The sequence below is a fragment of the Marmota marmota genome, unplaced genomic scaffold (genome assembly GCF_001458135.2).
Source record: "Marmota marmota marmota unplaced genomic scaffold, marMar, whole genome shotgun sequence".
Classification (NCBI taxonomy): domain Eukaryota; kingdom Metazoa; phylum Chordata; class Mammalia; order Rodentia; family Sciuridae; genus Marmota; species Marmota marmota.
In genome coordinates this window covers 15,611,589-15,625,888 of record NW_026000249.1, presented here as the reverse complement: position 1 = coordinate 15,625,888, position 14,300 = coordinate 15,611,589, and the positions used below count along the sequence as shown (strand labels likewise).

Here is a 14,300-nt window from a genome sequence, read left to right as displayed (position 1 = left end):
AGTGATTTGTGTTTTGATTGACTTCATGGGATTGTGAGAGTTACATTTTAAGTCTTATCCTCATAGGCCTTCTATAATCAGTTACAGTCTAAAATAATCATTTCTGCTTATTAAATCTGAACTTGTGAATGCAAATACATGTATGTGAATACAGATCAGAACTTGAAGATAAATGGAAACTAATGCTTCCTGTATATTTGATTTCTCCTTCCAGCAGAAATTGTAACTCAATTGCATGTTTAATTTTCCTTCATTAATTGTACATTATACTTTTAGATGTTCCTTTAATATCTATGACTTGGGATGTTGTATGTTATTATTCTACACAAGCATAATGTTCTTAGGATATTTTGCATGATTTCCTGAGGCATCAGAATAAATTGTTCAGAGTGATGTTTTTTTCATGTACTTTCTAATTCATAATATTTTAGGAGTCACTCATAAAATTATGTTCATAACTTAAATTGTGAACATAATTTGTCAAGTGTATCTTGCTAACAAATGTTCTTATCATAAACAATATCTCAATAGTATGATAATGGTGTGGAATACTTCACAATATACTATGGATCCTGCTCTAAAGGGACTTGAAATAGTCTGTGTCAGTATAGAATACATATACAGGCACAGAAATGCATAAATATAAAACATAGGATAATGTATATCAAATAAAATTAAATTCAGTCATCTTGTGGGCTGGCCAGGCTTTTTGCTTGTCTCTTGCTTACTTTCATCACAAAGATACAATAACCAATGTCTTCATATACTTTACTGACTTGAATTTGTGTATGTGTGTATGTATGCAGAGGGACAAAAATATTGCATAGATATGTTAATTGAAACTTGATTATAGTGTAAGTGCTTACACTGTGAGAATATTTTCAAAAAGGAAGAAACCTAAGTAGGGCCTTGGAAAATTAAGGCCAGTGAAATCACTTGTATAATACTTGTGGCAAAAATCCAGATGATGGAAGGAAGTGGGGAAAAAGTAATGATAAACTATATGTTTCTACCAAAGGGTGACATTGCCTTTAGCACTATAAACAATATCCAAATAGAAATTAGCAAACATGAGACAGGATAACCAAGGTGAAATGGAGGAATGATAAAGCTAAGCCAAGGCAGATTAAACATTGATCAGGGCTGTGAGGGCCCTACATAGTTGTGTTTTCATTGGCAACTTGGATGTCTGAGGTGCTTGTTGGAATGAGGAACTCCTTGAAATTTCATGCTCCATTTGTCTCCTGTTTTTATTTCTTTTGTAGTTTAATAAATATAATTTCAAATGCAAATCTGGGTGTAACAATATATATTTGATTATATTCATTTTATTTTTTTTAATTAATTTATTTTAATTAGGTATATATGACAGCAGAATACATTTTTGATTCATTGTACACAATTACAGCACAACTTTTCATTTCTCTGTACACAATGTAGCATTGCACCTTATGTGCAGTCATACATGTACCTAGGGTAATGATGTCTATCTCATTCCACCATCTTTCCTGCCCCCATTCCTCCTCCCCTCTCCTCCCTCCTCTTTACAGGAAAGAACTGTTGGTTCACTGGGAGCACATTTTCCCCTCCTGCCAATGACATGCCAGCAAGTGTGAATTGAAAGGGGTCAAACACCATCAAGTGTTCAAGCTCTGCCTGCTCTGGGACCCATGGACTGATGGGTAAGGAAAAGTCCTCCCTATACTAAGTAAGCTAGATTTGTACAGGGTTTATTGCCTGGAAGACATGCCCAGTGCTCTGAATTTGAATGCTAGGAACTTTTCCCATTCCCAAACAAATGGATCTCCTCTTATTTCCAAAGTTTACAGCTATCCCCAAGGACATCAGGAAGAAAAAGTTATGGCAAAATGAGGCTGTTGATCATTATTGTATTCAAGACAATTTTAACTAATGCCCCCTTTGAACAGGTATCAGGTTTTGAAAGCACTCTGAAAGGCTTTGGGTTTTCTTCCACAATTCCAAAAATCAGACTTTGAAGAAATTTAAACCTAAACATAACATGATTGATTTTGCATTACAACAAAACATAATTCTATCAACATTATGACATAGAAGTTAGAAGCTTTAATTTTTGATATTATGCAGTGAATATCCTACTGTCTTCTCTCCTACTTCAAATGCATAGAAATTATAGAACTGTCATACATTTTACAATGTACAACTAAGATAGAATGTGAAAAGGAAACAATGAGGAAATCTTGAAAACTCAAAAGTAGAGGAGAATGTTTCAGATACTATAAAGTACTAGATTTACCTGAAAGGATTACTGCTATAAAATATCTAGATATATTCAAAGAACATTCAGAAAATCTTAAATGCGGGACAGAGTTTTCAATAAGTTGAGGAATCCCCACAGATAAAAAATAGAGAGGAAATAAGAGGCACAGTGGTAAATGAATACAGAATCTTTGCTTGCCCTAAAATAATTTACTGCCCTCATTAACTGAAAGGCTTGGGTTTTAATTACAGGAATAATATTTTTAAAAGGCACACATGGAACCCAAAAAAAGGTTATCCAAGAAAAGACTACTTTTGGAATGCTAGGGTAGAAATAAACTTTTGGCATACAAAGGAAAATGAAAACAAGTTCATATTTATCAACCTGGACTCCGGGTGAAAAATCATACATTAATATTGGCACCACATCCTTTCCTTGATGAAGGTTTGGAAATTTAATTTATACTACTTGCATTGACTAGATACCCTGAAGCTTAAAATGCAACATGAAAACTGGCACAGAACTGTTAATGACTTTGGGTGTACCTAAGAGTAGCAAATACAAAAATCCTCAAGAAAACATACCTTCAAACCAAACCACAAAGGATTTTCTCCATTAAATTACTGCCAGGCAGGGAACTCACAATCTAAAATTTGGAAAGACAGTAGGAATACTTCACTATGGGCAAATGTCAACAGAATCAGCAAATAGCTAAAATAGGGTCCTAAGTTATTCAGATAATATAATTAATAATTATACATCATAAACTGAATGTTTTACATGATAAAGCATATAGGGTAGGATTTTAACATCACTAAGTCTTGAAATGTATTTTCAAAGGGGAGACGTAAAAGGAATAATAACAGAAATAGCAAATTAGCAGGAAAAAAACTTGCCTGGATGGAATGATTCAAAAGATCCACTGTTGGGCTGGGGTTGTGGCTTAGTGGTAGAGCACTTGCCTAGCATGTGCAAGGCCCTGGGTTTGATCCTCAGCACCACATAAAAATAAATAAAATAAAGGTATTATGCCCAACTACAACTAAAAAATAAATATTAAAAAAGATCCACTGTTTGCAGGATAGAGAAGTAAATATGATACATATATAAAAAAATAGCAACCAAACCTCAAACCTACAGATTACCTGATTTCAGAAAAGCAAGAACATAGAATATACTGAAAACTTCTAAAGAAGGAAGCAAGTAGATTATCAGCATAAAAGAGTACATATAAAATAAGGGACCAAATAGCTTATCATTAATATCGAATGTTAAAATAACATGCATCAAAATGTTCAAACATATGAAGAAAAATAACTTTTACTTTATAACCTTTTACTTTATAATTTCAACTATCACCAAGCAGGAAAGATTAATAGAATCTGAGTTATGTGAGGTCTCAAAAAGCATCTCACCCAAAATTCAGTTCTGAAATAATTATTAGAGAATTTACTCCAAGAAAAACAAAATGAATCAGAAGAGTGATACTATATTCAATAACAAGCAATAAAGTAAGAAGCACTATTAAATGGGAAATGTTATGGTGTTAAATGTATGGATTGGAAAACAAGACTGAAAATAAACTAAGCTTCCAATTCAAGGAGCTCAAAAATGTTAAAGCAAGGGACTGGGATTGTGGGTCAGTGGTAGAGTGCTCGCCTAGCACTGGTGGGACCGGGTTCGATCCTCAGCACCACATAAAAATAAAGGCATTGTGTTGTGTCCATCTACACCTAAAAAATAAATATTAAAAAAAGTTAAAAAATGTTAATGCAAAACTTAATTAGCAGAACAACATAAGATAACTTAGTTAAAATCAATGTAATAAGGTAGAGTTAATCACTAAAGCTAATATGAAAACCCAGTTTTTAAATTATGGTTAACCAAATAGCAGAAACCACTCCAGGAATAAATGTGTGTTAATTTCCTGTTTTCTTCCAGAAAGAAAAACAACCCCCAGTTTGTCTTTGCCTAATAACATGGAAATAAAACATATATAAGCTGAATGAATAAATGAATGAATTCCTCAATCACATTGGAGTTTTTAAACATCTTTCTCTCAGAAATCTATATGTTGAACACAAAAGATAATAATATAGAATATTTGTAGAACACAATTACTTAGTTGATCTCATCAATTTATGTATAGGATCCTTCAGTCAACAAGTAGAGAATATATATCCTTTTCTAGCATTACCATGAACTAAGTCCCGGTTTCTACAGCAGATTCTGTAATCCAGTAGCAGTTGCCAAGAAAATGATTAGTTGATCATAGGAAGGATTGGAATGTTGCCAAACAGATACTATATAAACAATGAATCAAAGGATTTTTGCATATTGGAAAGATAGTGGTTGAGGTTTTGGAAACAGAATCTAAGCCAGGCGGTGATAAAATAGATAATTGCTCATATTTGCAATGAGGAAAGAAAACAAGAAGGGGAAGTTACTATAGCTACTTATATAGGTACAAACATCATCTTTTCCCCCACCTTGCCATTAATTTTTTTTTTGCCTGATATGTTCCAGAAACTTGAAGAACAGATGAACCCCCAAACTTGTCAAATTCAGAATATCTGTATACAAAATTCAAATCAACAAAGATTTTGCTTAAAAATTTAGAGACATTTGCTTTATCTAATGGTTAAATGTTTGGACTTAATATCTAATTTGTCTTTCCCATCCTTACAAGTCTCATTTCTTATGACTTTGGCTATATGTTTATATTCTTTAATAGCATTCTATGAGCATAGCTTGTTTTATAATACTGTAGTTATCAATTATTCCATTGTATTCTCCACTAGAGTATACCTTTCAGAAGCCAAAGATTGTATCTTTTCTTTTTTTGGGGGGGTACCAGGATTGAACTCAGGGGCACTCGACCACTGAGCCACATCCCCAGCCCTATTTTGTATTTTATTTAGAGGCGGGGTCTCACTGTGCTGCTTAATGCCTGGCTTTTGCTGAGGCTGGCTTTGAACTTGCAATCCTCCTGCCTCAGCCTCCTGAGCCACTGGAATTACAGGTGTGCACCACCATACCCAGCTAAATATCATATCTTTTTGAGCATTTTGTTCATAGGCATTATCATAGTATCTGTTACATAAAAGCAGTTCAATAAATGATTATTGAATAACTAGATTATTAAATAAGTGAAGGACTCAATTACAACTTTTCTTGATCTTTGTTTCAGGAAATACTTGTTATCACTGAAATCCTTTTAAGGTTTTCCAGTAATGTTAAAATACTGTTTCCTTTTTTTCACTCCTAGTCTGTATAAGTATTCAATGGTATTTTCCAGAGGGTGTATGGTGTGTTCTATCACAATAAATTGAATATAGAAACAGATATATGAGTCTATTGGTCTTCTATTAAGCTAAATACTGGAGAAATTTTAAAAAGTGTGAGGTGGTAATGGTGAGAGAGTGCTTTACTATTCTCACTAATATATTTCTTTGGAAAATAGTTACAATTTATAAAGTATGTGATTTTAACATGCAAGGAATTTATTATTTGAATTTTAAATTAACTAAAGTAACATCTTTAGTTATCTGTACTAATTCTACTATAATAAATATTAGTAAATATTGTGTGACCTAAATTCATAACAAAATAAAGCAGTCTGAGACAAATAGTTTAATAAATTGTGGTCCACTAAACAAAACAGTACCTTCATCTTCTAGGCCATATTTAAGATAAAGATAAGCAGTTTTATTCTTTCTTCACTGAAATCAACATTCTATTGCAAATTATACAGCATGACCAAGTGAGTTTGAGTCACTTTTAATTTCGACATTTTGATTACACTAATTATTGATGTGGGACGAATAAACAATGCTATGATCTTGAGTGAGTGATAAAACATACTACAGGAAGATACCTCAAAAGTATTACCTTTATCTTAGTAAGAATTTGTTACTTTTAAGTAAAAAGGAGTTCGCCAAACTCAGGGAAGTTTTATAAAGTGGGTGAAAATGAAAAGGAACACAATCACAAAAACTTTTGAAATTATAAGTTTTTACTAAAGTTTATGATAGGCAAAGTCAGTACAATGAGTTATGTTATGTAGTTTATTGTGGCATATAAATTATACTCTTCTTTTTAGCTGACATATTACTTTACCTAAAAATAGTTTAGAAACTAACATTCATATATTTGCATTCTCTATTGAGTGTTGGTATACTATTTCTAAAAGCTCTTCAGACAAAGTGAATGGAATAATCTATCCTATACCTTGCTCAAGTTTGATTTCAGCTTTCTTTAGTTCTCAATATATTTTCTCCATATCTTATATTCATGAAGAAAATGACAGTGATTTTGAAATGAGAAAAGTTACTGCACTTATTACTTATCTTGAAAAGTCTTTTTCTTAAGTTATGACATCTCTTTAGGTATAATTTTGGAAAAGGAGGATGGTTATAATGATAAGGAGAGGAAGTCAGAGACCAAACAGGAATCTGAGGCATGTAGAGCTAGCATTAAGAAACACACTGGAGGGGCTGGGGTTGTGGCTCGGTGGTAGAGTGCTCGCCTAGCACGTGTGAGACCCTGGGTTCGATACTTAGCACCATATAAAAAATAAATAAGTAAAATAAAAGTATTGTATCCAACTACAACAAAAAATAAATATTTTTAAAAAAGGGAAAAAAAAGAACCACAGTGGAAATCATAGAACCAACAGGGAGTGACAGAGCTAGCAGAAAAGGGCCAGCTTTTGCTCAGATAAAAACATAGAGCCAGTTCTCTCATTCCAATTAAAATGTGCTAATCTGTTTTAATTCTTTTCATAATATACAGTGCTAATATACTTTCCCTTTTCTTTTTTATCTTTAAAAACAACTCTACTTCACATTTATTAGTGGATACCCAGAATATTTTTATTATTATTTTACTTTTTATCTTCATCATCACTGTTTGCATCAGTACTGGCATTGGATGCTGTATATGTGGAAATGTTCTATATTTCCTGTGGGAGATTTATGATTTAATACCAGCTGGGATATCTTATTTATATAAACCTGGCCACATGGCATAGTAGAGAGTAAAAAGCTCCATGGAGAAATCTCAGCATCCATGTAAAATCATACCATTTTAGAGCTGGAAGAGTATTTAGTGATGACTCCATTCAATAGCCTAATTTTACAGGTGACTAAACTAGGGCTACTGAAGCTAACAAGAACCTGAACACCTTCCTTGGGGAATAATTTAGCATGCTGGGATATCAAAAGGACCTTTCTCTAGCATTTATAAAAGAGTTAAGTGTGGATTCAATTATTTGCAGATGTGTTTATGATTAACTTGGGCTAGTACTGTTTTCTGTGACTCCCATCTTGCTAGTCCTTGAAATAATTGTACTATGATGTCTTCAATCTTATCAAGAGAAAAGGTAAAGGACAATCAGCATTAATAAATACCAAGCACTGAAAGTAAATCAAGCAAAAATCAGATATATTTATCATCAGACACGGCTTATTACTTTAGTTATTTCATGTGACATTCTTTGAGAAGAATATTGAGCTTTACTATTCATTGTATAGTTTGTGGAAAACATTTTTTTTCCTGGAAATATATGACTTTTATGTATTATATTGGTGATAACATATTCATTAGCAATTCTCACATATTACCTTATGTTTTTTTTTTCAGAATTCCATGTATATGTAATCCTAGAAATTTGTACAGTATCATTTCCCAGGTTTGTATGAGTAAAAAATAAAAAGGGGATAAATGATGCTTCTAATAGCTTTCTTTTCTTTTTGTACTGGATTTCAAACCCAGGGGCAATTTACCACTGATCTATATCCTCACCCCTTTTATTTTTTGTTTTGATCAATTCTTACTAAGTTGCTGAGAGTTTTGATAAGTTGCTAAAGATGGCCTTGAATTTGCCATCTTCCTGCCTCAACCTCTAGAGTTGCTGGTATTATAGGCATGTACCATCGTACCTGGTTACCTCACTGTTCTTTGGTATTGATAACATTATAATTCTTATATAACTTATAGTATTTTCTATTATGTATCAAAAGAGAGGGTGCTTTTATTCAAGGAAAGATCTTATGTGCATTTTCAAGGGCAATAACTTTCTATATGTATAAATGCAAACATAATATTTTTGCACTAAAGGAAATTAATATATATATGTATCCTCTGATCTGTTTCCTTGAAGTTTTCTCTGTAAACCATATGGTTTTTTCTCAGTACTCAAGAACAAAAATGACATATTTAAGATGCCAAATCATGTCCAAAAGGATAGAGGATATGTGTGAAGAGTTGATGAATAATTATTAATGATGATTATGATGATTAAGAATAAATGATAGGTCCGGGATATTTTGGTGTTCCTACCCCGCTTCCACTCATGTAACAGATGACGAATGCAATGTACAGCTGCACCGTAATTAAATGCATTGTCCTTTGTAGAATTACAGCCCTTTTGATACTGTTTAATATGCTGGGTCTATAAGGCAACTATACCCTGACTGAATCAATCTGTGACATTAATAATTTAACCTAAATCATAGAAAAGGATGCTGGCCTAAATGATTTATAAAATAAATCATTTTTATTTTACCTTACCTTATGTTAGGAAAATATCTATCACATGTGACTATTTAAAAATAACAAAATATGATCAAATTTTCTTTAAATTGTATAAATTTTACAAAAGAGAAAAAAGTTTTGCTATTAGCACTGAACATGTAGCATATTTCCTTTTCATTTGAGGCATTTATATTAAAAAAAAAGGCAGAAATGGCAAGTTTTGGCATTAATGCCCTCTTGGAATCAGTTCTGTCAACACCCCTGCAGGTGGCACGAAAGAAACAGATTGAGAAGTATGTTGATAATATGGGGTCATTCCAAAATCCCATTTTGGCTATCCTCTTCAGGATCATTTTAAGTCCCTGGATCAGATTCATAATTTTTTTTTTTCGATTTGGAAAATAATTTTCAGCATCCTGCCACAAAAATAAAAATGCTATTTTGTATCAATAGTATTTGTCAAATGTTAAGATCTTGCCATATGTTTAGCAGTTTTGGAAGACTCCCATTGGTTCAAGAAGATGCCAGCTGTTAGGTTAGATGACTCACAAAGTAGGTAATGACTGCTATACATGTATTGTTTTTGTTTCCACTCTAGACTATTGGGATGTGTACCAGCAGTACTAATACTAATCCTGCTTGGCTGCCTAAAGAGATTTTTTTTTTCCTGAAGAGTTTTAAAATGATTTTGTTTTTTTTTTTCCTCTTAGGTAGTGCTGAATTTTACTAGAAACAGAAGAGAATTCAGGAAATAATAAGAAATCAACTAATACAATAAAAATAAGAAGAAAAAGGATGATGCTTCAGACTGAATGTGTCTTGTACCTCAAGGGTTCAGGGGTTGGAAACTTGATCCAATGGCAGTGTTAAGAGATGGTGGGACCTTCAGGAGGTGCGGCTTAGTACAGGGTCATTAGGTTATTGAAGGTGTTGTCCTCATAAGAAAGTGAAGTAGTCCTCATGGGATCCCAGTGAGCTATTGCAAGAGGGTATAGCAAGACTGAGCACTCCCTTCTCTGGCTTCCTGTCTTGCCATGGGGTCTCGCCATATCTCCATGATATCTGTCATGATTTGACTTAGCCAAGGGAGGCCCACATCAGAGTGGTACCATACTGCTTGGACTTCCAGTCTTCAAAACCATGAGCCAACTAAACCTTTTTTTCTCTATAAAGTAGCCTGTTGTAGATATTTCATTATACTAATGAAATGCTGATTATTACCATTCCTATTTTTACTGATGAGGGAACTGAAATTTGGAGAAGTTAACTTGTCTAAACTCTAAGAGTCAGGACTAGGTCAGGAACCCATGTTTGGCTGACTCCAAAGCATAAACTCCCATGTCATAATGATTCTCAAATATTGTCAACCATGATTTTGTTTTTACCAAATTCATTTCTTTTCACATTTATTTACTTTTTTGCCAAAATACCTCTCTCTTAACCCTGCCATGGATTGAGACCATGAACTCATGAATTTTGTATTGGTTACTTTTAAATCCTCAGTACCTACCACATGAGAAATGATATGGACTATATAAATGTCTGTTGAGTGATGATATTAATCAATAAATATTTGATCAATACTGCTCATTTATAACACTGTGAGGAATAATAACACTTTTCATAAGTTTTACAATGTTACTGTGAGTATTTAAGAAAAGCACAATGTTAGTATCTGTCCAATTGATATATGGGAATATAAATAGCAAAGTAAAGGCCATTACTTTGAAAATCCCAGCCTGCCACCTAGTTTAATTTCTCTCTGATTCAATACTGATTGTGAAGCAAAACCTACATAAACCATGACAGACAATTCAGGCATCATAATTAAAACTGACCTTTTCTGTCTCTTGTCTATCATGTGGTTTTTTTTAAAAAAAAAAATCATCAGAGCTCTTGTTTATCACATTGACTGAAATGTCAAGGTCTCTGATGATTATGACTCTCTAAGAAAGCTTTATCAGAAAAATGTGGCACTTGGAATTCTTCAAAAATAAAAAAAATGCAATATGAAAATGCCTTTCAGACATTAAATAAATAGTCATATAAAAATAAGTCAGGACTTTGGAAAACAAAGCAAATAATAATAGCAAAACAATTATCATAATAGGACAGATAACAATAGCATCTAGGATTAAAGAATCTATGCTCAACAATGTTAATTTTATGATCAGCCACGTTGTGAGTCTGTATGGTATGGATGAGGAAGGATACAGAGGAGTGATAATTAATTCTGTAAAATATAAGGCATGTTTAGGAGATCAGCACAGAAAAGAGAACGTAAAAGGACCAAGCCTTTGGAGCTCCCAAAAGATTACTTTCAAGGGCTAGCCAGATTTGGAGCTATATTTGAAAATATAATTTTCCCAAGTCACTGTGCACATAAAACTAGCTTACAATAGTTAAAATTGTAATATAATATAATTGTCTATGTGCAGAATAGGAAGATAACCCTTTCATATGATATATTAGGCTCTTTATGACTTGAGTCTATTTCTAGTTTCATCTCTCAGCAGTCACCTCACTCTGTATATTCCTGTAATAAGGAACCCTTTCATATGGTTGAACCACCTTATAGTTTCTTAATTCTGTGCTTTTCAGACTGTGCTCTTTCTATGTGGAATACTTCTTTCTTCTCTTATCTTCATTTCTTTGGGTAATTTTCTATTCACCTATTCTAACCCAAATTAAAATAGGCTTGGCTGACTCCAGTGAACATGTTATGCATCCCTTTTATGTTCTCATATATAAAGCCAGAGTTTTGCAAAGGCAGTATATATATCTGCTACCAATATCCCTATTGTTAGTCATTATATACCTAATTGCTAGAGTGGTGACTGTTTTTTATAGTAAATGCTGTTTATTGAAATTGAAATTGAATGTGAAGAACGAAACCAAGACAAGAAGTTCAGACGCAAGGTTTCAGGAATTTGGAACAGCAATTTTGAAAGGTAAGGAGTTATATAACAGTCTGGGCAGCATAACTGGAGAAATGTGTCATTTTATGGGAACAAGGGACTCCAGAATATATTAGCAGAAGAGAGAACTGAAGCAAACCTTAAGCTTCAGAACAAAAAATTTTGTGTTCTCATTTTCAGGACAGAAACTGATCTTTGATCAAAGTTGGAGAGAGAACACAGTGATATTTGTTGTTTGTATTATGATTAAAATATATTTATTTGATCAGATTTATTGAGATGTAATTTACATATTGAAACATTCATCATTTTCAGAGTATAGTTCTAGGAGTTTTCACAAACCTATACATTTATGTAACTACCACCAAAATAATGATACAGATGAGTTCTATCACCACATTACTTCAGGCCCTCTTTTAGGTAATCCCTTACCTTAGCCCCAGGCCCTAGCAGTCACAGATTAGTTTTCTCTCTTTATAGTCTTGCTAGTTCCAGAATGTCATATAACGGAATCAAATTTTGTGGCCTTTCAAGTTTGTTTTCCTATACTTAGCATAATTTGTGATTCATTCATGTTATTACTCATATTCCTTTTTGAAGTTGTTTCTGTTTTAGCCCACTAGCACAAATTCTGTATTCAAGTTTTCCACATGTGGAATTAGCAGGGATCAACACATCCAGAGTATGATAGATGAACTTTGCCCTGGGATAAAGTACCTTTGTGATAACAGTATCTCCTCTGCCAGGTAAGAATTTATTTTTCATTTTTTATTGCCAAGTAGTATTCCACTGTTGGATATACTGGAAATGGTTGATCTAATCTCCCATTGAAGATCATTTGATTTTGTTCTAGTTTTCACAATTATGACTAAAGCCACCATAAACACTCATATAGAGGTTCTTGTATGAAGAGGTCCTCACTTTGGGAAAACTATAAAACTTTGAAAGAAAGGGCCAGTTTGTACTGCAAAGAGCAGTGTATGGGTATTCCAGTTTCTCTACATCCTTACCAACCCTTGAGATTGTAAGGTTGCTTATCTTGATTTCTTTTTTCTTTTTTTTTTAATATTTATTTTTTATTGTAGTTGGACAGAATGCCTTTATTTTATTTACTTATTTTTATGTGGTGCTGAGGATCAAACCCAGGGCCTTGCATGTGCTACGTGAGCGTTCTATCGCTGAGCCACAACCCAGCCCTGATTTCTTGATTTCTATTTCAGATCATTGGTTTGGCACGTGACAGTGCTGCTGATTTTGTTTGTTGATTTTGTATTCTGAAACTTCGCTGAATTCATCTATTCTAGTAGATTTTTATTGGTGTCTTTGGGGTCTTAAGTATGTAAGATCATGCCATCTGCAAATGGTGACTATTTGACTTTTTATTTTCCAATTTGGATGTCCTTCATTTCTTTCTTTGCATAAATTGCTCTGGCTAGGACTGCCAATCCAATGTTGAATAAAAGTGGTGAAAGTGAACATACTGTCTTTGTTCAAATTCTAGAAAACTTTTACCATTTAGTATAATTTTAGCTGTCGGCTTATTTTAAGTAAGTATTTATTATGTTAAGGTATATACATTTATACCTAAATTTGGTCAGAATCTTTATCATAAGGCAATTTTGAATTTTACCAAATGCATTTTTGTATAAGAAGTTCATTTGCTTTTTGTTTTTCATTCTGTTGATATACTCTATCATGTCTATTGATTTATGTATGTTGTACTATCCTTGGATCCTGGGGATGAACTCCATTTCATTGTGGTGAGTGAGCTTTTTATGTGCTGTTAGATTGTATTTTATGATATTTTTGAGGATATTATGTGTATATTCATCAAGAATGTCCACCTGTAGCTTTCTTTTTTTATCGTGTCCTTGTCTGGTTTTGGTGTCAGAGTAATGCCTCATAGAATGAGTTGGGAAAAATTATTCCCTCGACAATGAATGAATGCTTTCCTTCACAAATTGTGAAAAAAATTCAGTCTTTCATCACCAAGTATTATATTATTTGTAGAGACTTTTTAAACATCTTTCATCAAGTATAGGGAATTCCTTTTTCTAGTTTTTTTTTTAATCAAATGTGGATGTTGAATTTTTGTCAAAAAATTTCCTGCATTAGTTGAGATGGTCATATCTTTTGCTTCTTTATTCTGTGTTGATATGATGAATTATTTTGATTGTTTTAAACTGAGGGATGTTTTTCAATAATCAGCTTTTATCCCAACGTTTCTTTTCAATATCTGTTAAAGTCCCTGGAGAAGAACATTATAATATGCAAAGTCTCTCTTTGTGTTTGCAACTCTTGGGGGTTCTATAATCTTATGGTAGCCTGTACTTAGCCTTTAGAATATTGTTAAGTATTTTAGCTGAAATCTTTTTGGCCACTTGTATGCTAGTCCTGTGTTCTGCCACAGGTGATACAATAGTGCTACATTCTATCCTAAACGAGCCTACCTTTCTGAAAGTTTAGCCTTACTGGTTGTACTGTAACCTCAGATCTCTAATGGATTTGTGAGAAGATATGTTTTTATAGTTGGCACTACGTTTGTCTCATTGTTAGTGTGGAAATAACAGCCTTTCTAGCTGTCTAAATTCTAGGCAAAAAGTAGT

General features: G+C 33.1%; 1 long non-coding RNA gene and 1 other non-coding gene across 2 annotated transcripts; one reads left to right on the top strand and one right to left on the bottom strand.

Annotated features, from left to right (window-relative positions):
- Nucleotides 1–1,547: 1,547 nt before the first annotated feature.
- On the top strand, nt 1,548–10,334 carry LOC125614131. Its single transcript, XR_007344777.1, has 3 exons — nt 1,548–1,682; nt 7,883–7,931; nt 9,487–10,334. It is a non-coding gene; the product is annotated as an uncharacterized LOC125614131 (long non-coding RNA).
- Nucleotides 10,335–12,290: 1,956 nt separating this feature from the next.
- Nucleotides 12,291–12,448, bottom strand: LOC125614182. Its single transcript, XR_007344822.1, has one exon. It is a non-coding gene; the product is annotated as a U1 spliceosomal RNA (small nuclear RNA).
- Between the last annotated feature and the right edge of the window lie 1,852 nt (nt 12,449–14,300).